This window comes from Camelus dromedarius, chromosome 14 (genome assembly GCF_036321535.1).
Source record: "Camelus dromedarius isolate mCamDro1 chromosome 14, mCamDro1.pat, whole genome shotgun sequence".
In the NCBI taxonomy this organism is placed as follows: Eukaryota; Metazoa; Chordata; class Mammalia; order Artiodactyla; family Camelidae; genus Camelus; species Camelus dromedarius.
The window spans coordinates 61,470,712-61,495,137 of record NC_087449.1 but is presented as its reverse complement, the minus strand read 5'-3'; the positions used below and the strand labels follow the sequence as shown (position 1 = coordinate 61,495,137).

Genomic DNA, 24,426 nt, shown 5'->3' with positions numbered 1-24,426 from the left:
CCAGCGGATACAACCCGCCTCTCTTAAGACTTGCTACATCCCCCCGGTGGACTTATTCGTGTCTTTTCTGTGTTTCTTTGGCAGCATCTGTGGAATATGATGCTATCACTGTACGTCATGCACCACAAACGTTTTCTATACACTTGTCTCTCCCACTGGCCTGCAAACTCCAGGCCAATGAGAACAGTATTGTATGGTTGTTCAGACAGCAGGTCCTGGAGCCCCCAGGCCCCCAGCCTGCCACTCTTCCGTTGTGTAAACCCTGGGCAAATTGCCTCCTGGGCTTTAGTCTCTTCAGCGCTAAAAATGGGTACCATTATGCACCTGTACAGTTGTCGCGAGGGTGAAATGAGGAAACCCACGTAAGCACTGCACGCGCTGTAGACACATCGTAAATGCTCAATAAATTTTAACCCTCATGGTGATCTCTCGTTGTCTAACGCAGCCTCAGGGACGTGGTGGCAGCTCGGTGTTTGCTGCATGGATGAACAAAGTAAGGGAGGAAAAAAACCACCTGTGTGTGTGTACATATAAACTGTCAGTCACCACAAAAGAAAGGAGACTGAGTAGGAAAAGATGTGCTGGCTGCCTGTTCGACTTGACAGTGGCCTCAGCTTTGCGAAGGAGGCTGTGAATATACTGTCTTCAGAGGCAGTTCAGGAAATACTAGAATGAGCCCTGGTGAGGATGTTGGGGAACATTAATTAGCCAGCCCACTGTGGTGCGTCTGCATAAATGAGATGCCCAGAATGGCCCTTTCCGAACATAGACTTTCATTCCACTTAGCTTGACTGCAGAGAACAGACTGGCACTTAAATACGTACATTGTGCTAGGTTTCCCTAAGGAGGGGGATCGATCGAGCCCCTGTTTGTCTGCAGAGCGAGGGTTTAATTGCCCGCAGGATCTGGCATCTTCGGCACTGGATCACTTGCTTTCTAGATCACGCTTCTGCTTGCGATCCCTCCTCGACCCTCTTTGGTTTTCGTTTTGAATCACTCTGACTTCTGAGCCCATAATGATGCTGAACAAAATGCTCATTTCAGTAGAATGGGGGCTTTGTTCCCTATCACGAACGTCCATCTTGGTGAAATGACATACAACAGCTGCTCCAAGAAGTAAAATCTGATAGAAACAGAGTCTGCATAGATATAAACATAAACATTAGTTTCTATGGAAACCAAAGTTGCAGAGCGATGGCTGGAAGACCTGAGAGCCTGTATTCCAGGAATCAAATGCTAAATATATAGTGAGTGCAGCCACTGGGGATCATACCAATAACTGTGAATTCTTTCTGAGAGTAGAATAGAACGCCTACAAGATTTTGGCTAAAATGGACACCACCTAGAAGAATCAATGAGAGGGAGGGCAGTCTTTTCAACTTCAAATTGAAACCATATTTCTTTTCTTAATTGAAAGCTTCAGGGCAACGCATTGTACGTTGATGGAATTCAGTTGACAGTTACACCCATGAGCACTTCACTCAGGTGTCCAGTAAAAGCACTGCAGACCTGATGAAGGTTCGAGGTCCCACACTCAGAGCAACATCTTCCCGAGACCTCTCTCAAATGGACCCAATTCCTGTGGCCCAGTACCGTGCGTCCCCCCGCAATGCTGCCTGCCTCCCCGTCCTCTGTCCACTGTCCCAGGGGTCCCTAAAGCAGTCATTATCCCTAAGGCTGGAGCACTTTGGTTTACACGGCATTGGAAATACTGCTCCAGGAGAGCCCAGGGGTGTTTGCACAAAGCCATCAGGTTGCACCAGGAGAGACAAAGTCACAGAGCCATGTTGGACAGGTTGAATTTCAGGTGCCCCTGAGACAACCAACGAGAGTCAGCCCATCTGTTCCGGATACCACCTATGAGTAACAAGTTATCCCCAAATTTAGTGGCTTCAACGGATCTTTTTAACTAGGCTCACAGGTTCTAGGAATCAGGAATGCAGGCAGGGCATCTTGTCTCAGCTTCGTGATGTCCCAGGTGGGAAGATGCAACATCTGGAGGTGACTTGTGGTTCGGTGGTTCAGTGACTGGGGGTGGAGACATCCAGAGATGCCACGTGTCTGATGACGAGTGCTGGCTGTTGACTGGGACCTCAGCTGAAGCATCTACCTGTGATCTTTCCAGGGGGGTTGGGCTTCCTCACAGCATGGTGGCCTCAGGGTAGTCAAGTTTCCATGACAGTCAGGACTCCAAGAACAAGTGCAAGCAAGGCCTTTTGGAAATCAGTGAAAGGGCTAGAATTTCTGGGCATGTATTAAAATAGCCACACCAGAGTTAAAATTATCATAATAAACAACAGATGTTCTTTAAGACTTTACTAAAGCAATTTCAAAGCTGAAGAGAAAATTCCTGAAAGATCGATAATAATATTTGATCACAGCATAACAATAACGTAGTGAATGGGCTGGTTTCAATGGAAGTTCTGTCCCTTAGCCAACGAGTCCATATAATGCTGGTGGTTATCATAAGAAGAGGGTTAGAGGACCCAAGTGTCCAGGTATGCACCCTCCATCATCTGCGTGGAGCACCTGAAGCCCAGTGCAAGAGTAATTGTATTTGCTCTTTGGACCCCTGCTGCTCTCCCTTCATAGTCTGAGAAAATCTTGGCCATAACAGTTACCGTGGCAACGGCAACATCTGTAGCAGATCCAGCCTGGAGGATATTTAAGGAGCAGCACCTGATCAGACAGGAATGGGTAGCAACCTGGGTGCAAGCAGGAGACCAGAAAAGGTCTCTCAGGGATCAACACCTGCCTATTCCGTCCTCTAAGAAAGCAAGACAATACATGGCTATAAACAGGGCCAAGGGTTTATTGGAACTGGTGGAAATTTGGTGCCAGGATAACAGACAACAGGTTATCCAGGCAGAGAGGAAGGAGAGGTACCTAGTGTTAGCAGGAGATTCTGTAGTACGTGGAGGGTTTTTAACAGCCTCTGAAGCACAATGTACCGCCAAGGCATTTGAGAGAGCCCTTTGCAATGGGCAAATTCAACATCTACTTATTAAGGGCCGACTGTATACCAGGCCCCATACTGGTGGCTTACACATATTACTGCGTTTAATTTTCCACTGCATTCCCGAGGTCTGGATGTCCCTATAATATAAATAGGGAAATCTAGGCTCAAAGAGGAAGTGACTCAGTCAAGGTCAAAGCTGAGATTCAGGCCCAGATCCTTCCACCACCCAAGTTCACAGTCTTTCCACCAGCTAGTGTGGTTTGTCCACGGTGGAGGCAGATGGCTGAAACCGCCAGGAGCCTTACATGTCCCAGACTTCCATAGAAAAGGCTTCATCTGAGATGATATCAAAATGAAAGACAAGGAGCCTTGTAGGCCATGGGAAAGACTGGATTTTAGTCTAAGAGCGAAAGGATAAACACAAGTTCATTCACTCGTTCCCAAATTACTCCCTGAGCTTCTGCCATGCACGACGCCTGTTTCAGACTCTTGGACAAGACTGACAAAGCCCTCCTCCTCTTCCCCAGAAAAGGCAGGCAAAAAGCAAGCAAGCAGATGAAAAATAAATGTATGCTCACCTTATAAAGAAAATAAAGCAGTATGACATGATAAGGAGCTCTAAGGGATGGGGAAGGGGACCTTTTTGGATAGAGTGGTCAAGAAAGGCTCTTCTAAAGAGGGGTATTTGAGCTGAGATCTGAAAAATGAAAAGGAGAAAGCCACACAAAAAGCTGAAGATAGAACATTCCAGGCAGAGGGAGACATCAGTACAAAGGCCCAGAAGCTAGAAAGACTTGAAGTATCGGAGGCTCGTGTTGCTGGGGTGAGAGAGAGGACGGGGGCTGGTGAGATGAAGTTGGAGAAGTAGGCAGACGCCAGGCCATAGGAAGTCTGGTAAGTAGGGTGGACAAAAAATACGCAGGACATCCAGTTACACTGCGTGCTGGATAAACAACAGATCTTTTTTTGGTGTAAGTATGTCCCAGTATTGCCTGGGACATACTTGGACTTAAAAAAAAAAAAAAAGGTATTCATTGTTTATCTGAAATTCAGATGTAACTGGGCCTCTGTATTTTTGTTTGCTACCTCAGGCCACCCTGCATAGTGAGCCTTCAGGAATCGATTCTAAGAGCAACAGAAAGTCACTGAAGGGCTTTAAGCCAGGAGTGACATGAACTGAGTCACACTCTTCAAAGATTATTCTGGCTGCTGTGTGGAAAATGGATTGTGGTGGTGCCAGAGAAGAAGTGGGAGAGAGTTACTGTGGACGTTCAGGCAAAAGATGGATGGTGGCTTGGATTCGCGTAGCTGTGGGGTCGGAGCGAAGTGGACTAACTCAGGAGAGCCCGCAGATGTAATGGATGGGGAGGGGTGGAGGGAGGGAAACTGGAGAATCAAGGATGACTCTTTGCTTCTGGAACAGAATATCATCTGCTTTTTGTGCTGAAGGAAGCTTCTGAAATGTTCAAGTTGACCTAACTAGCCCAAGAGGTCTCTTTGGTGGTCAAGACACGTGGTGATTTGGGTGGTCTTTGGTGATGCCCCTTAATTCTAGAGCCTTGGCTAACAGCTCCACCAGTGGGCCGTTTCCATTTTCAGTCCAGCAGAGGCTTTAGAGTTCTTCGGGGGAATCCCAGTTTCCGTGCTGCATGGGATATGCATTTCCATTCTCTCTGGAAGAAGCCAGAAATAGCAGGCATCTGGGACTCTGGATTTTTCCGTTTGTCAAGCCAGTTTTGAAAGATGAGCTTACTTTAAAACCTGAGCTACAATGACCTTTACCCAGGAGAGACACAACAGTTCATTAAGTTCTTGGGGGCTTAACTAAGAGAGACACGTACTGGAGCCAAGAAGAACTTATTAGCTGAACACAGCCTTCCACGGCCAGCACCAATCACTTCAGGGAGCAAAAACTAGTAAAAGAGAGTTTGGGGTAAGAATTTAGGGAACGAATGCTAAATATGGCAGAACCAAACAAAGAAGCACTGTGTTCCTCTGGTCTGTGTGTTGCTTTCAAGACACTGTCCCTACTGTATGCTTTCACAAAAGCTGAAGAAATAATCACAACACATTTATCATTCTCCGGGCAGAATTATTTTGGCAAGAAATCTATGCCCCGGAATACATTAGACTAACTGACAACATATTCTGAGAAATGTAGATTTTCAAAGCTGGTAGGTGCTTATGCAACCATGTCGGGCTAAGGGACTGAGTAATTATGTCATTATATTTGTATCAAATATTTTGGATAAATATTAAGTGATCCACAAAGCCAGGTCTTGTTAACGTAGGGAGTGGAAACCAGCGGCTCCAACAATCACATTTTAAAAGCCAGACTGGGGAGGCTGATTTCACTCCCGGCTCCTGAAGGAAAATTCATAATGTTCTGGGTGGAAGGCTGCATTCGGCATAAATAAATACATTAGTTTAAACACTAGAATTCTGAAGACCAAAGCAAAGCTGGTTATTCTCTCTGCATACCTCAGGCAGCCGGGGGAGGCCACGGAAAAATGTTTCAGAGGGGCGGCAAGGGAAGTCAGACAGTCGTTTCCTCCCGGAGAAAACCCAGAGTGTACTCTGCTTTTCTCCCCTTACTGCTGCAAATACACGTGAAAGTCAGCTTTTCATCTCAGACGCCACCAGATTCGTGGAGTGTCTTTCTCACTGGGAAGTCACACAGACATAGCATTTAGGGTGACCTGCTGTGTGTTCAGGGGGCTTGAGGGGGATGTTTACCCAGGACACTGCTGGCTGCCTGTGCACTGAGAGGGTGATGTGAGTTTATGTCTAACTGAGGACTTAAGGCAGTGTGTCTCAGCCTCAGCGCTACTGACCTTTGGGGCCAGAGCATTCTCTGTTGTGGGGGCTGTTCTGTGCCTTGGAGGATGTTCAGCAGCATCCCTGGCCTTTATGCACAGGATGCTAGTCGCACTCTGTACAACAAAAATGTCTTCAGATGTGGCCACGTGTGCCCTGGGTGGCATTAGGAACCCCCATTTGAGAACCCCTGAAATAGGCTCCTTAGGGAGCCTCAGGACATGGGGCTGTCAGCAAACTGTGAATCTCTGACTTGAGAAAGGTACGCCAAGCACCCAGGCACCCCCAGCCCCCTAATTTCACAGGCAAGAAGACATCCCCAGAGAAGGGCAGGTTCGCACCCAAGGTCACAGGGCCTCTTCCTCCGGCACCGCAGTTCTCTGCCCAAATCCCCCCAGCTGAGTTTATGAGAGAAATTGAGACAGAGCCTATTCATGGCAGTATCTGCAAAGAGGTACAAGTTTATTCAGATCTGACAACTGAGACGGTACTCTCCAATGTCACCTTCTGTCGGTAATCAGGCAGACTCTCCCCCCGCTGAGAGAAGCAGCCTTCCTCTCTTTCTCGGGACTGAAAAGCAGGCGAGTTTGGAATGCAGCCCCTCCCTGGGTTGTCTTCCTAATCAGCCTGAGCCACAAAAAAAAAAAAAAAAAAAAAAAAAAAAAAACGAAATATCACACGTGATGGCGTTTACTTAGAAAAGATCTCTTTACAATTTGATTCCCCCATCTTGCTACCCACAGCGATATGAAACACAGCCTCCTCGGGCACATCTCCAGGCTCACTCCTTTGCCCCTTTCCCTTGGAAACAGGTCCAATTTCTTCTGCCTTTAGGAGAGGGAAGATGGGTGTGAGCTGGCTTCTCCTCGGGGCATTGCATGTCCTATGGTCTCGTGCTGGCAGCTGCCCGCCCCACCTCCAGTCCTTGTCTGGGAGATTTCTCTGACTCCCACAGCCAAGAGCAGCATCAGGGAGAAATTGTTCAAGTCACACATAAATCCCTATTCTTTTGTTGATTTCCGTCTGTTTAAACCTGGGCCCAGACTCACTGGGTGGCTGGGAAGAGTAGCCATTTTCATAATCCCCCAGTGTTTTCGACTAATGAGTTGCCAAGCTGCAGAATGGGCAACCTCTGGGTCCAGCATCTCCTTCTGTCTGGTGTGCAGCGGAGGGCAAAAAAGGGAATCGGATTCATGAAACCTATTTATGGAGCCCCAGTGAACAAGAGAAAAACTTCATTCTCAACACTGGATATTTTATATAAACTAGATATTGAAAACATATAATAGTAAGCATTTTAAAATAGGAACCTTATTTCAACTTTACATCCTAAAATGATACTGTTACGCAGCGTAATTACATAATAAATTTGTTAGGGAATATAAAGCAATAAAAATGGTGGTAATGGTTTGCCATTTAATAGCCGAATTGTAAACGAGTTTTTCAGCATTAATGCAGTAGGTTGCTACAATTAGGAAACCACTCTTGGGGGTGTCTTCAATTTCTTAAAAAAAATTTTTTTTGAGGTTCAGTATTAATTTCCTCATTTGAAGATGCTACATAGTTAACATTTGAAGCTGGGGGACATTGGGATTTTTGAGGAGGAAGAGCCATCTGACTCCCTCCCCATCCCAAAAAAGCAAAAATAGTGCAAGAATTTGTGCCTGTGTTAACAATTCCACCTAGGGCGTCAGGGTAGCAGAAGGGCCAACCACTTACTAGGTATTTGGTCTGGACAGGTGGCTTCATCTTCCTGTGCCTCCTTCCTGAATCTCATTCATAAGAATGGGGCTAATAAACCAACCTGTCTGATAGGGTTGATGCTGGATTAGGGCCATCGGTTCACGTTGCTGGCTTATATCAGATGACGTTCCGGAAAGGCTGAGCCCATCCTTGGCTCACAATGTGAGCTAAAGAAGTGGCAATTGTTCTTGTGCTGTGGTCATCACTCGCCTGTATCCCACGCCACTCTGTTCTTCTTACCGTCTGTTAATCCTTTTTATTCCACCCTGCGCTCCATTTCCAAAATCCGTTATCCCCATGGGACTTCGAGAATGAACAAAAATTAGGAAGGCAGATTTTTTCATCAAACCCACCTGACACTAGGCCATAATTCCCATTCTTGCCAATGAAATCAGGGAGAAAAACTATCATTTAATGAAAGAACTTGCACTCTGCACGCTCTCCCACATGGTCTTGCTATTTTAAACACCCTGAGAGACCCATATTATCCTACCTTCGCGTGAGAGCGCCAGTGAGTTTAAGTGATTTGTCCAACTCTCCGTAGCTACAAAGTGGCAGAACCAGGATTCTAATCCAGTCCTTTCTGCTGGGTCACACTCTCTGACTGCAGGAGATATTCAAGGAATGTCTGATAGATGCCAGGCAGTGTGAAAGCTGTGGGAGAGGTGGGGGCAGACGTGTCCTTGTAGGAATCAGACACGGAGCCGGCCTTCACGCCCACTGCACGTAGGAACAAGACCTGCCCGTAAATAAACCGGTCGGGACATTCAGACGGGGCACCCTCAGGATAGGATCTGGCTCCTGCCCCGCCTCTGTCCCCGGGTTCTACTGCCCCACCCCCCACCCCGTGCTCTAGCCCGCTGACCCGCTGTCTGATCCTCAGCCACACCACGTCTATTCCTGCCTCAGGGCCTTTTCCTGGAGCCCTCCTCTCCGTGGGATCTTCTTGCCTGTTTATTCTTACGTCTCAGCTGCTACCTCCTCTTGATGTCTTTGCTGACTGTCTGTCCAAAGGGCCCCCCACTCCCACCTCCAGTCACGCTATGACACATCGCCCTGCTCTACTTTCCTTCCAGGCAGTTGCCACGCACGTGGGAAGCGCTTCTGCTCATGAGCAGGGTCACGTGTTTGTTTCCTTTCTCTCCCAACTAGCACGTAACCCCATGAGCAGGAACTGTGTCCGCCTTCTCCTGCCTTCAGTGCTGTGTCCCTAAGGCCTGAACAGCACCTGCGCACGCAGGGGACTGTCAACATTGGCTGAATAAAGGGCCAACGAGACGTTAAAGCAATTTTGTTGTGTTGAGGTAGTTTGTTGTATAGGTTTGCAGCTCTGACTGTTCCCACCTATAAGCTCCTCCAGGATGCATGCCATGCTGTCTCACCGTCGTATTTCCAAAGAAGTGGAACGAATCAGCCCTTACCTCTTAGTTCTTTAACTTTTCTGCCCACAGCTCCATTTCCTTAACCGGAACTAGGCTTCCTCTTCTTTCTATCCCCTGAATGTCTGCACATGACTCTTCTTTTTTGGATTCATCTGTGTTATCTTAGAAGTAAGGATCTAATTGCGGTTTTACTTGAGGGAACCATCCGTGCTCACTAGCAGGTCACAGTGGTTTTGGCGAACCCACCCCACCACTTGGATCCAGGGAGAGGCACATGACCTAGGCCTGACCAATCAGTGTTCTCCTTTCCCCTGGCCATGGTGATTGGTTCAGAGGTGAGCGTGGGATCCGAGTCAGGCCAGTGGGACTCCATCTGTGACTTTAGGCAAGCTGCTCAGAAGCAGAGCTGCCTTTTTCTGTAGGAGTTGCCTGGCTGGTAGCAAGTCAGTGTGTTGCTGCTGCAGGTAGTGCTCACCACGCCACCATGGGAGAGCCTGCATGAGAGCGAAGCCAACACGGAAGATAGTAGGGCAAAAAGACAGTGAGAGAGAGGCGAGAATGATGTTGTTGGAGCCCCTAGATCCAGCCATACCTGAAGCTAACTTACCTCCAGGCTTTTCAATGATGAGCCAATAAAAAAACCCCTTGTTATTATTTGCTCAGTCTGAGTCATTTACAACCAAAAGGCTAATGCAGGAACCACAAGTGATGCTGAGAAATCTGGAACCGACGCCTTCAGGCAGTTTGTGGTTCACAGTATGAGCTTAAGCTCTTCCAGCTCTGCATATAGAACATGTTGGGCTCCAATAATGAAGAATACCTTAAAGCAAAAGCTGGAAATATTTGGGTAGAAAAGAACATTAGTTTATCTCCCAGCTCATACACGGTGGATGTGCAATTCTAATCTCTTTTTAAAGGGCAGTTCTTTGGAAATGGCTGCTGCCTAGATACGTGGCCCAGACAGCTGCCAAGGGGAACATCATCCAATGACTGTTTTTCAACAGCAGCAAAGTGGATGGATGGCTTCACGTTTTTCATTGCCATCAACCAATGTGGAGAATGTAGATGCCTTAGCTGTGAGTGTGTGCTCCGCCCTTGGGAACAACGGGAGGGAAAAAGAGAGGAGGAGGTGAAGTGGACTTGGCCAAACACCTACTGGGTGTTCCAGAACTGGTGACGGGTGATTTCATGCTCCTTAACTCACTCTCCTTGGGAATCAGAGTCCTGGATTCAGGGCCAAGACCTGCCAATGACTTGACTGCCTGTAAGACCTTGAACAAGCCACCTAGCTGCTCTGGCTTTGGGGCAGTAAATATCTGTGACTGTCAGAGAGCTGTGCTCCATCTAACTGGAATCATTTGCAGGTATTTTTTAAAGGAATAGTTAAGAAGGTGTTCGCAATGTGAGCTTATTAGTGTCCCGAGAGATGGATTTGCTGAGGAAGAGATGATTGACTCTCATCTCTCGATCTACCATATCTGGGCTGATTAGGGCGGTCCTTCCATTGCTGTTGTGTGAGGTAGCTGGTGACAACTCCAGCCCTGAAGTCACACAGACCAGGCCTGGAGTCCTGGCTCCAGCATGTGCATATTGCCTGTCCTTGGGCAAGCCTCAGTCTCCTCATCAGTAAAATAGGATTATTAGGAGGATCCACAGAGATACTTTATCTTGAGAGCTCTACACACTGCTAGGGAAACTAGGGGTTCAATAAATGCTAGTAATTAATATTTTGAGAGCCAAAGCAGGTGCTTTCATGCTGTAACTCTGCAGCAACATACTAAAACTAAAATTGCTAAACAATTTTGGCATGGAAGTAAAACACCATCTGTGCAGAGCCCCACCTTCTGTGATCTTTTGCTCTCGGGACTCTATAGAGACGTGGCAGATACTTTCTCCCTTCCCTCTGAGTAGCATTTTCTTAGCCACAAAATGGAGAGGAGGGACAAGGGAGAAGAAGATTAGAAATAAGCTGAGTCTCTGGGTCCCATTCAGCTCTCACTTGCTATGTTCTAAATAACTGGGAATTAATTTTATTTTTAAATAATAAAAACGAAAAGTGTGTAGAGTCAAAGAAACAGCCCCTGGCTACAGCAGCTCAAATTGAACTCCCTGAAGAAGGGCGGGGGTGGGAGGGGGCGCGATGCATAGGGTGGAGGCGTGGTTTTGAAGTTTGGAAAAAAAGGAGACATCTGCTTTGCTTTAAATGGCCTCAAAGACCGGTTCTTTGGGAGGAAATGCTAGAAGCATGATAGCCACAGAAGAAAGGCGGCAAAAAGCAGGTGTTGAGAAGAGCAGCCGAGAGCAGCGGAAACAGCAGGGGCATGAGGGCGCCCAGTGCTGGATGCCCCTGCGGGCGTCTGTCGTCATTTGAGGCTTTGCCCCTCTTCCAGGCTTTCCTGACCCTGTAGCATTCATTAACCCCGGGAAAGCTGACCTGGGGCAGAGCCAGGCCCATTTCTGACCTTTGACTCTCAAAAGCCTAAGCCAGGGCACAAGACAGACGATAAGGAAGCCTAGATGGTTAGCATCCTCCCATCCGGAGGAAGAAAGAAGGGACCATGCGGGTGCCTGTGGGCCCCGAGCAGGGCTGCTCCACCTTGTGTTACTTCAAGAGCCTCAGAGAGTTGGGGGCATACCAGCCCACAGAGGGGCCTCAGAGAGGCAGGAAGACCCTGGAGTCCCCTGCGCCCTGCATGATTCAGCAGGAGGAATGTCTGAGCGAGGGCTGGGTGGGCCTGGAGAGCCTCAAAGGATTCCTTGTGCCAAGCGTGACGCTGGAGCCAGGGAGTGTTCCCAGACACCGGCAGGGCCACAGGACAGCATGGATGCCAGGGGTGCTTCCCACGGTCCCAGGTGTCTGACACAGGTGGATCCCCTGTCGTGGTACAGGTGGTGATGGGAAGACACCTTGCAATTGGGGCGAAAGAGGACAGAGGGACACATACGGCCTGATGACAAGAAGACAAGGTGGAGATAGAGAACTTCAGATGGTGCTGCCAGTATGGCCCGTGGATGACACAAGTTCCAGTGGTGTCCACGCCTGGCCTCTGTTCATCCCACCGATGGCAATATGGACTGGGTGCGGCCAGGCTGGAAACACTGGGATGGAGATGACCACGGCACGGTCCACATGGTTTCTTCCCACCAGTGGCCCCAACCTGATGGAGGAGATGGACAGACCAAGACTGAAGGAATGAAACACCACGACATCAGTAACCAGCAGAAGCGGGAGGGAAGGACAGTGAGAATGAGAAGAAAACGGGCATCGAGTCTGCAGGAGCCTGGGGGCGGCCGTGTGTGGGATGCCGGGCAGCCGGGAACTGGGGAGAGCAGGGGAGCAGATGGAGAGGCACACTGATCTGACGTGCTTCACTATAAAAAGCAGCAGCTTGCAGGACAACCACCTGTGCACAGAAAGCCAGAGTTCCTCTTCCTGAGCAGGAGCATCGCTGTGGTGCCGGGGAGGAGGCTCGGAAGAGCCTGGGCAAGATCTAAGCACGATTTGGCTGAGGTTCCCCTCCCTCCGGGTGCAGCCACCTCCCGGAATTTCCCCAGTTGCTGTACGAAGTTGAACTGAACCCTTAACAACTGTGATCGCCCTCTAAAGCTCCCTCCAGACCTCCATTCTTCTGCACGAGACCAAAGCTGGTTTTGTTTGAACACCTGCCTAACCAGTCTCCACTACAAAAGAACAGTATTCTGAAAGGGAAGGAGCCGAACCAAAGCAGAGGGGCAGAAAGATCCCAGCCTGATGCACACTGTCCATTCACCCGGCTCCTCTCCCTTGGACGTCACGCTCTCAGAAAGAAGGGGCTGGAGAGGCTGGAGCTGAGAAACACGTGCAGCTGCTGCCCCGGAGAAGGGGAGAGGAAAAGAAAGTGCTTCCCGTGAGCTCCCTGCCCTTGCTAGGAGCCCACAGGCAAATCCGGGATGAGCTAATGAGTGTCCAGCCACGGGGTCCTGTGGGCGAGTCCACGCAAGGGAGGGGGCTCACTGATGCCAAAGGAGGGAGAGCAGCCCACATCTCAATCACCATCAGGAGAAATGGGAATGAAGACCAGACTCCAGGGGTCGGGTTCTGACGATGCCCCCAAAACGCTGGTCAGCACGGACTCTGACATTTACAGAGGTGCCCACGACAGCTTTAGCCAAATCCCTTTCACTCGATGTGTCCAGTGTGATATTTAAACAGAAATGTCACCCTCTTGACATTTATGTCCCCAAACCCTTCAGAATCCTACTGTCCTTGAATTAGCTCCTTCGTGGTCTCTTTCCAAAGTGAAAACTGTTGATAAAAATAGAAGAAAAGAAAAAAAAGTAAAGTTGGGATTGATGAACTCAGAATTAAGTCAAACCAGGTCTTTTAGTGAAATGTGAGCTTTGTCATGCTGAGAAAGTAGCATTCGTGGTGGGTTTGTGTTTTTTGTTTTTGGGGGGTTATTTTGTTTGTTTTTAATTGAAGTATAGTCAGTTTACAAAGCTACGTCAATTTCTGGTGCATAGCATAATAGTTCAGGCATGCTTGTACATACGTACATTCCCTTTCATATTCTTTTTCATTATAGGTTACAAGATATTGAATATAATTCCCTGTGCTGTTTATCTATTTTATATATACTAGTTAGTATCTGCAAATCTGGAACTCTCAATTTATCCCTCCCCACCTCTATTCCCCACTGGTAACCATAAGTTTATTCTCTATGTCGGTGAGAATTTCTGCTTTGTAAATAAGTTCATTTGTGTCTTCTTTTTTTAGATTCCACATGTAAGTGATATCATGTGGTATTTTTCTTTGTCTTTCTGGCTTACTCCACTTAGAATGATGATGATCGCCAGGTCCGTCCATGTTGCTGCAAATGGCATTACTTTATTCTTTTTATGGCTGAGTAATATTCCATTACACACACACACACACACACACACACACACACACACACACACACAGCTTCTTTATCCAGTCATCTGTCAATGGACATTTCGTTGTTTCCATGTCTTGGAGGAAGAAGTGACACTGATCCTTCTCAAACTCAAACCCATTCTATGAAGCCACCATCACCCTGATACCAAAACCAGACAGAGACACTACTAAAAAAAGAAAATTACAGGCCAATATTGTTGGTGCACATAGATGCAAAAATTCTCAACAAAATATTAGCACACAGAAGCCAACAACACATGAAAAAGATCACACACCAGGATCAAGCTGGATTCATCCCGGGGGCACAAGGATGGTTCAGCACACACAAATCCATCAATGTGATACACCACATCCACAAGAGAAAGTACAAAAATCACTTGATCATCTCCATAGTGTAGGAAAAGCATTTGATAAAATTCAACACCCATTTGTGATTAAAAACTCTTACCAAAGCATTAGTGTTTTGAAACTTCCTTTTCAAAAAGCACTGCACTGTCTTTAGTGGCACCTCTTGCCTAAGACGATAAACCATGGTTCACACCATGCAACAGCTCAAGGAAGACAGCAGCCGAGCACCTGGCTTTGAGCTGAGAGCTGAGAACCCAGAACCACCTACTCTCAGTGGGAGACCGGCCCGGACGTGGAGTCGGCCTGTTTTTGAATCATCACTTTTCTTTAAAAGTTGTGAGGGAGGAAGCGTGGTTACTGAATATTTGGCTGCCATCGCCCTCCAGTTGGGGGTCAGATTACTACATCATGGTTCAGGTTATCAGAACTGATTTTTTTTTTGGCAAATGTATGCTAAAAACTGCATTTTTTTTTAAAGTAGATAAAAGGGTGCCAGAAAAAGAAATTCATGTTTGTAGACATCAGCACATTTCAGTGAGTATTGCAGCTAAATTGGAAAGAATGTGCACTTTTGAGATTTCTAATGTAGATGCAAATTTGTGTTAAGGCACGTACACTGAGCTCTGTTAGTTCTAATCTTTCACACAGGCCTCCTCCACCAAGAGTATCATAGACACATGAAAAAAATAAACTCATACCCCTGCTTGCACAGAAGTCCCCTTCCCTTTGCCAAAGAGTTCTGCTCCCACCTGGACGTCATTCATTAAGCAGGAAGCAATTTTCTGTTTCTCTCTCCAAATACAATCACGGCTTCTCCCATCTCTACTGTGTTCTCCCCAGTGAGAGGGCTGTAACTGACCTAACTTAAAGAAAAATAAGTTCTGCTTTCCATCTTTAGAGGAACAAACCATCTGTGACCTGTTTACGTCCGACATGCCTTGCTGGTTACAAAGGTTTGCTCTTTATAATGAAAACTGGGCTCACTTAGAAGATTCGAGCAGATACAGCTTCTTGCTGCTGTTGCCTTAGCTCTCCTGTAACTTGACCATGATCCTAGCAATTAAAGGTAGCAAGGAGCAAGCTCTTCAGAAGACTTGCCTGCAAATCTAAACCTCTGACATGTTCCACTTTGGTGCCTTGGATTATGCAGTCATTCTCAATGTTGTTTTAAAGCCTCGTTTTAATAAATGTCCAAGAGAAGAAATGCAAATACGTATTGATGCAGACTGCCCGTCTTCTGCGTGAGCCATGGAATTTGGGTGGTAGCTACAGCAAAACAGGACCTAGTGCATCCACAATTACCTTTATCACACTTAGCAGGCATTGGACAACTCATGGGAAAAATATAGATTTTTGTTTCTCAGCTGTAGGAGGAATGAATGAATCACAGGCCACAGACTCAGGTGTGGACTAAGTATCAAATCCCTTTATTTTCTTCCAAGCAGCTTAATTTCAACTGTGGCTATTCCATGCCACAGTTCTCAGAGCCCCCCCATCCCCACCCAAACAGGTCTTTCTCCAGCACCAAGGTGTTGGGAGGGTCTCCCACCCCCCCCATCCTTCCCCTGACGCCCCAGCATGTATGGGCTGTGAGTCACCAGACCACACTGGTTGCCATGGAGACACACATCATCCCAGTCTACCAGTCCCTTCAGGTCTGAGGCTGCTGCTCCCACTCTGCGCACGGAGGTTGGGGAATGATAGTAAGGCTAGGAAGCATCTCACCCTGCCCCTTGGTATGCTCGCCATGCCTCTGGGGCTGGGCCCTCCCAGGAAGCAGGTGCTGGTTCCCCTGACTCTCAGAATGCTCTTCTGCTTCTGGGCCAAGGAAGTAGATTTTTATTCAAAGACTATTGTGAATCGTCTTTTCAAAACTCTCTCACTTCACAGCTCTCTCAGAGGTACTCCTCTCCCCGAAAACTATCCACTTCTGTGACTTTGGCAAACCAAAGTGAAAAAGGGAAACGTCCTGCAGGCAATTCCAACTCCCCACCCTGCCCTGATTCTCCCAGCTGCGAGCCTGTGTCCTATTTGAGAAGTGGTAGAGGAAACTAGAGATATGATATCCAAATACATGTATAGGTAGACACAATCACACATATCGATACAGCATACACACAGACAGATGTACAGAGAGACACGGAGATGGACTGGCTCCACATTTATGAATGTTACAAAGTTACACATCATCACACACACAGAGAGAGACTCAGTGTCCTTTCCCTACACTGTAACCAGCAGCCTTCATGCTCATTCAGGCACTTTCTTTTTTTGTTTGTTTGTTTGTTTGTTTTAGGAGGGAGATGATTCGGTTTTTATTTATTTATTTTAATGGAGGTCCTGGGGATTGAACCCAGGACCTCGTGCATGCTAAGCACACACTCTAGCACTGAGCCATGCCCTCCTCCCGTGGGCACTTTCTTAGCTTAGTCTCATAGCTCCACTGCTTAGCTTAGTATTTCATTGCACAGTCCATCTGCCTCCTTGATCCCTTGCTTTCTCTTCAGTGCAGGGAGAAGCATGGGTGTGAGATCTCATGGCACACAAATGTAATGGCCGTAAGCACCACACATGGTCCTGAGGCTGCGCAGAATGTGCTGGCAGCCCCAGGAAGGGTCAGAGTCCATGGTGTTGGAGCAGGAGCCCAAGCAAGCAGGACGCTGCCATGTGAGATGGGATAAAAATGCCACGGTGGCAGACAAATCGAACGGCGAAGGGAAAGCAACGCTTTAATTTCAAAGCGTATATCCAAATGGGTTACTCGTGTTACTTCTGTGCATCCGTGTGTTGTTACCCAGAAAGCATGGAGGCAGGGTGAGAGGCCTGGGCTGGAGCCAGGGACCAGCATTCCAGACCCAGCTTTTCCACAGAGGGGCCTGTGCCCTTGGGGAAGCCTGTTCCCTGATCTGACCCCAAATTTGCTCGTCTCTAAAAATAAAAGATCAGAGCAGTTGATCACCAGGCTCTTCTCAGCTTTGAGGGTTTTTGGTGCTAGTTTTTTCCAAGTAGACGATATGTTTTAATGCCTTTTTATGGTGATTAGGGCAACTGCTCCTTATGTAATTGCAAACCTGGATGGATTTTAACCCCAGGCATGTCAGTCTGCCAGGACTGTACCTTCACTATTTGACTCCATAAAACCCAGCAAACTTTGTGTGTATTAAAGTTTAATAGCAAGCCCAAGAGTGAGCAGGCGAGAGATATGTGAGCAGTACCTAAAGGTGTTTTATTCATGTTGGTTCTCGTATGTATGATACATAGTTCTTGGGCCTGGTTTGGTGATGAGGACGGGTTCTTTAAAACTCTAGCAAAGGGAGCTCATAAGGAAAATGGAAATCTTTTACTATAAGAAAATGCTAAAATATTCATATATTTCTTTCAAGACCCAACAGCGTACAGAAAGAGCCAGCCCTTTTCAACCACCAAACACACTTATCTCCAATCCTTTCCTACAGACACAGGCTGGACAGATGCAGCGTAACATAACATGGTCCCTGGATAGCAGGTCACCAGCAGAGGCACCCAGAGCCACCTCAGGGTCAGAGCAGAAGACATGTAGACTAAGCTAAGAAAGCGCTGGTGGGAGGAGGGTATAGCGCAGTGTGGAGTGTGTGCTTAGCATGCATAAGGTCCTGAGTTCAATCCCCAGTGTCTGGGTTGTCCCATGTGGCTGTGTACTGATGTGTATTGGAATAAGAAATGTGCAGAGAAATGTATCAATACCCCTGTAGGAGTGTGTTATAGCCAGTTACAAAAGCTGTGTTCTCATATGCTGCTTGGAAGTTAGTTTCTTTTTTATCATTTTGAAACAGAGGTTGGCAAACTTTTTTTGTAAAGGGCCAGATAGCAAATGTTTCAGGCTAATGAGCTGTATGTAACATGTTTGTTGCAACTACTCAACTGGCCATTGCAGGGTGAAAGCAGCTGTAGACAGTATGTAAACCGTGAGCAGGCTTGTGTTCCAATAAAACTTTATTTGTATGGACACTGAAATCTGAATTTCATATCATTTTGCACATGTCACAAAGTATTGTGCTTCTTTTGATTTTTTTCAACCATTTAAAAATGCAAACGCTATTCTGAGCTTGGGAGTTATTCACAAACAGCCAACAGGCCAGATGTGGCCAAGGGCCATAGTTTGCTGATATATAATTTAGCATGCCATTTCCCATAGGGAAAAAAAATGATGGTGGATATTGTTTGGGTACCAGATCAATCTGCAAAGGTCAATTCAATCCATAAAGAACCCAGACTATGGCATATAGAGTAACTAACATTCTTGAATGTTTATGCTTGGCACTGAGCCAAGCTCTTTATATTCATTACCTCCCTTAATTCTTGGTACAGTCCTATGGGGAAACTGGCTGAGAGAGTTGAAGTGACTTGCCCATCGCAGCTAAGAAGCTGCAGAGCTGGGATTTGGACCAAGGCTGTGGGATCTCAGAGCTGTGATATTCACAGCAAAACTACACAGGCTGATTATAAAGCAGGGGGCCGGTTCCTATAGCAGGATGGCGCCTGGAAGCTAGTGAGCCCTCAGTGCATGTCGGCTGTCCTCCTTGTCATTATTACTAATTGCGCTCCAACACTACTAAATCGCCTCTCAGCGTACCACTTCCTCAATCCGAGTTCCGACCTGGAATGCCCCAAACGTTTTCCCTTCCCTGGCTTTCAATATCCTGACAGTGTCATTTTGCAAGAAAGGGTGGAAATTCTCCTGAGTAGGTAAGACTGACTCTTTAATTATCCGCACTTTTCCTCTGCCTAAGAACAGACAAGCCAATTATTGCCCAGCTGCTCCAGTTGAGGGAACAAATCTTCTAAAAGAAGATTCCTTTTGCAGCAGAGTCTGCGGAAGACATATATGGAAACCCTTGGGATCCACTGCTAACATATGAGCTGTTGGCGAGCCACGTATCGAAGAATCAAGGCCTTATGTATAGACATGTGTTACAGCCACGCGCCAAGTCCACTGGACACTTGAAACATTTTGTCATTATCCTCATCAGTAACATTTCAGTAATATTTTAGTATTCATGCAAGCTGCAACGTTTGCTGAGCACAAAGAACCCTCCTGGTCAGCCGCAAATGAAACTGACAAATTGAAATAGACAAAGATGTAAATGAATCTTTTGTCCCTTTTTCCGTTTTTAATCTCCCTATTCTTGGCTCCAGTCTTTTTCCAGTTTCATAGTGGGCCTTATTTTTCCATGCATCCCTCACTCCCTCTGTCATTCCGGGTACCAAACTCTCACTCCCCTGGGGCTATTGTCAGTCACCAGAAGACCAGTTTACAGTAAGGTACAGGAGAGATGATTAGATTTAAGGTGTCCTCGTCCCCCCCACCAAATTGTGTAAATCTTGAAAGAGATCACCTGTCGACCAGAAGTGATTTGCTCTTGGTGTAATTTGGGGCAGCGTGGCAGGGCACCAAGGGAGATGCCATAGGGCAAAGTTTTTGCTAACATCTTTCTGATCATTTCATCAAACTCACCTATGACTAAGTCTGCATCCTCTTATTTGTAGTGAATAGAATTATGGACTCTAACACTTGTGGGCTAAGGCTTATTATTGCATGAGAAACCAAAACATAATGGATTAAAACCATTTATTATGTCTTGAGATCCTGCCAGTTGACCAAGCTCAGCTGGGTGGTCCTCCACTGGGGTCTTTCGTAAAGTTGCAGTCAGATTGTGGCTGGGGCTGGAGTCTTGTAAAGACTTCTTCACTCATGTCTGGTTCCTGGGCTGGACCCGAGTCTCTGTCTCTCTCCGTGTGCTTATCTTGGGCTTCCTCATGGTGTGGAAGCTTCAGGACAGACTACTTATGTGGCAGTTTAGGGCTCCTAGAGCAAAGTTCCAAGAGACTCGAGGTGGAAGCGGCCAGTCTCTTAGACCATGAGCCTACAGACTGGTAGAGCATCATTTTTAGCATATTCTGTTGTTCAAGCTGCCACGAAGCCCACCCAGATTGGAGGGGAAGGGACACAGAACCCACCTCCTGATGGAAGGAGTGTCAAGAAATTGCCCCCTTTAATCCACCACAGATTGGATGAGTACTCAAAAGAGTCATCTTATCAACCCCTTTATAAATGCTCTCGAACATGTTTTAGCAGCAGAGTCCAACCTGCTCCTGAAACACCTCCAGTAAAAGAGGTCTCACTGGTTTTCTGGAGCAGCTCATTCCAACTCAGGACATCTCTGTCTCCTAGAAAATTCTTCTCGCATTTGGTGGCGACCTGCCACATTCTAATTCTGCTCCTTTATTCTAGTTCTAGTTCTTGGAACTACAAAGAACACTCCCCTTACTTTTCCACGTGATGGTCTTTCTTGTGTTTGAGCACTGCTCTCCTTGCCCTGCTGCGCCTTCTTTTCTCTAAGCTACGCGTTGCCGGTTACCTCATCCATCTCCCAGGTGATATATGTTATCATTCCTCCCCCAGTGCCACTTCCTTCCTCTGAACTGGCTCCGTTTTCCTCCTGCCCTTCTCACAGGCTGGTGCCAAGTGCGAAATGGGAAACATTGGTCAGAGAAGTCACACCTCTTCCCTCCCCGTCTGGGTCACCACTGCTCTGTTAATGCTCTTGTAACAGGGGTAATATTTTTTGAAATATGTTAATCTGCTTTCCTTTCTCATGCTTCCCTGAATATTACCATCCTTCTCTTCAGTAGAAGCACCCAGCACCTCTAGGGGAGATGAGGATTGTTATAACAGGAAGGCGAAGAGGGGAAAAGAGCTGCTGTTTGACTTTTGACTTCCAGTTTTGGGGTGTTTAGTCCACAGGTGTATTAGGAAAAACACAGGTCTTCCCTACTTGGATCTCCTTTACTGCTCACACCAAACCCCTCGCTTCTGACACCTCTTGGTCACCAAATATGCATGGGGTTTTCCCACCAAGCCATTCTGCACTGCCATCTGGGCATCCTGTCTGCGTGGAGATCCCACAGGGTAAGGACTCAGTCCCGTGAGACTCCCCCACTTCAGATGCCAGTTGCAAGTACGTCCCCAGGCTCCCCCCCCCATTTCTGTCCGTCTTGGCTACAAATCAGAGCTTCCCGTGACCTCCTCCCCCTGTGATTCAATTATTTGCCAGAACAGCTCACAGAACTCAGGGAAAACACATGTGCCAGTTTAGTAGAGGATGTGATAAAAGGTTATAGATGAACAGCCAGGTGCGGAAATACATAGAATGAGGTCTTGGAGGGCCCCGAGCACAGGAGCTTCTGTCCCTGTGGAGTTGGGGTGCGGTGTCACCCACCCAGGACGTGGCTGTGCTCACCCACCTGGAAGCTCTCCAAACCCTTCCTCTGGGATTTTATGGAGGCTTCCTCACGGAGGTGTGATGGATCATCTCCATCTCCAGCCCCTTTCCTCTCTCTGGAGAAGTGGGGGTGGGGCCGAAAATTCCCAGCTTCTAATGACGGCTTCATCTTTCTGGTGACCAGCCCCCAAGCAGGAGCCCCCCCGGAGTGGCCTCATTAGGACAAAAGATGCTCCTGGTGCTTCTATCACTTAGGTGTTTACCCGGGTTTCAGGAGCCCTGTGGCAGGGCCTGGGGACAAAGACTAAATACACATTTCTTATTATAAATCACAATATCACAATAGGCTAACATTATTTCAAGATAATGGTCTCAGAATATAGGCTTTGTGAGAGAGAAGTTCTTCTAAATCCCAGAAATCCACATGTGTTGGATTCAGTGCATGAGTTGTTAGCAAAACTGGCATAGAGAGGACAGAGGAAATGAGGGAGGGGCTGGGGTCTGCAGACAGGACAGGAAGGCTCGCCCCTGACGGGGGTGGGAGAGGGAGAGAGAAAGGAGAAGGAGTAGATACGCGTCCTGGGGTTAGAAACAGCAGGCGAGGGTGGAGGAGCCCCAGGGTTCAGGGCTGGTCCTGTGCTCAGGCACAGACGGGGCCACTTCAGCCCCATTAGAGATGTTCCGTGTCCCATGTGTACTACTTGGGCAGAAGGTTAAAAATGACCTAAGAAGGTATCCAGGTGAGTGAACCAGGGCCGTCAGTCATGAAAAAAAAAAAATACACTCGTGCAAAATAAACCACCCAGGCCATCCGAGAGAACTGGTGGGATTAGAACAGGGTGCACAGAAGGTGGGACCCCATGGCCCAAACCCAGGACAGCGTCGACCACAGACATCAGCCGTCGGTGACAGCACACCACCCACAAAACGAGATGGCACCAGCCTCATCTCCGCAATTCCCAACACTGGAACCTTTGGGGCCAGGTGAAGTCAACAGTCCTGTGTGGAAACCAGCAGAGACACGGGGGACAGCAGGCAGACCACCATCCCCAAAGTGGGAGGGAGGGTAGGCTCCTGTCTGGCCAGAACGCTCCAGGAAGAAGAAGCAGGAAAACTGAATGCTTACCCAAAGAAGACTGAGTTAACCCCAAAAGGCATGCCCTAATCTAGAAGAGACCGACCCACCTCCACCAGGGAAGATGCGAGGATGCAGGTTTTATCCATCACTGCCATCGGTGGAGTGCAGACCTTCTGAGCAAGATCAGGGCATTTAAAGAAAGCTACGCTTTTGTTTTGTTTTGTTTTGTTTTGTTTTTGCACAGCTGAGTTGCCGAGTGTAAACTTCCTGCCCCCTACAGAGCTCAAGACCCATTTTTCTGCAGCCAACTGTTCAATGTGTCATTTACAGAAACTTCTTATGAGCAGATCCAAACATATCTCTCTAGAGCTGAGCCTCTCCCAGGCTGTCAAAGAGAGAAACAGGTGTAGAATTTTCCCTCCCCTCCCCTGGAGATCCCGTGAGATCACTCAGCTGAACTTAAATGCACCTCAAGGCCAGTTCTCAAACCCCACCACCGTTACCCTCACAGAGAATGACACAAGTGCTGATGGGCTGACAAAGTGCAGGCACCATCGGTGATCAGGACCGCTCTGTGGGGCGAGCACTTTATTCTGGGAACTGTTTCCCAAGGCCCAGAGGTTGGACAGGCTCTTCTGGGTGGAGTGGCGGTGGGAGGAAAGTCGAGGGGGTGGGGTGGAGTTTTGTACGGTGGGAGGTGGTGGTTCAGCACAGACTGGCTTTGTGCCCAGCTCAGTCACTGGAAAACTTTGATTAACTGACTTTGTCTTTCCACGCCTCTCAGTTTTCCTCGTCTGTAAAGTATTGTATCATCACTGTTACTATTCAAACTACCTGACATGTTCAGGAGAATAAGGGACGCTTTGAAACTAACAGTAACAAGAAGATTTCTAAGGGGTTTTACTGTTTGCAAAATTGTCTCGCATACATTTTCATCCTTTTCAACAGTGATTTCCAAACTGTGTTCCCTGGGTCCCCGAGGGTCCCTGGAGCCTCCCCTTGGGAGAGGGGGATGAGGTAGGGAAGGTGGGGGGGGGGTGGCACAGGACTCCCACCTCCCGGCACAGCTCTGGTTTCATTTGCCCTTCCTAATCCCAAGATCCCCTGGCTTCAAAAGCACAACAACAGCAACAAAAATGGAGACTCACTGATTTCAAGAAAGTGGCACAAGGAAGGATGGTGCTGAGCTGACTCCGGACACAGGAGCACCCATCTCGCTTAGAACAGCTTGCCACCTTCCTCGCCACTTCCACCTGCCGGCTGACTCCCTGAGTCACTACTCAGCCGTGAGAACCAGTGTCCCACCCCCACCCCACCCCACCCCTTCAAAACCCACGGCCCAGGGTCCTCAACCCAGTTCACCAAAACCTCAGACCTACCCTCGGTCCTGGTGCCTGGGTTCTGGCATGACTCAGCAGGCTTGGGAAAGAAGGAAATATTCCCAGTCCAGGGACATTCTGAGGACAGACATGGGTCTTATTTCCAAAGGGCGACGATTGTCATTATGCTTAAATGAACTGCTTTCCCAGCTGAAAACATGTATTTTTTAAAAGCTTATTTTTCTCCTTCCTCCAAAACGAGAATCGAGCGTTAACTGTGGCCTGGCACCTTGAGAGCGTTTTCCTTTTTTATACTTCATAGAATCCTTAATAATACAGAAGTTGCCCAGAGCACTTCGCACTGAGCTATGAAGTCATTAACATTTCTGGGATAAACACAACACCCTAGGACAAGTTATTAGACGTAGAGTAGTGGGGGGAAAATTGGATACATCGAAAAGGACTCATGTCTAGCAACTAGAGGCAGAAAAATCCACCTGCTGCTCGTTCAAGGCAGCAGGATGCGTCCCACATCCTCCACACGGGCTGGGTGGCCTTTCCCCAGCCAACCGACTCAGCGTATTGGATATTGGTAAAATT

The 24,426-nt window shown here is 47.6% G+C and overlaps 1 protein-coding gene and 1 long non-coding RNA gene across 3 annotated transcripts in view; one reads left to right on the top strand and one right to left on the bottom strand.

Moving 5' to 3' along the window:
* The window catches only part of KAZN (kazrin, periplakin interacting protein), a 991,323-nt gene that overhangs the window by 508,480 nt on the left and 458,417 nt on the right, over positions 1-24,426 (top strand).
* Positions 6,222-14,967, bottom strand: LOC135322911 (uncharacterized). Of its 2 annotated transcripts, XR_010383972.1 has the most exons (4): positions 14,866-14,967; positions 7,726-8,258; positions 6,518-6,600; positions 6,222-6,403 (listed from the first exon to the last, which is right to left on the bottom strand). It is a non-coding gene; the product is annotated as an uncharacterized LOC135322911 (long non-coding RNA). The 2 variants fall into 2 exon arrangements; XR_010383971.1 differs by lacking the exon at positions 14,866-14,967 and having other exon boundaries at positions 7,726-9,396.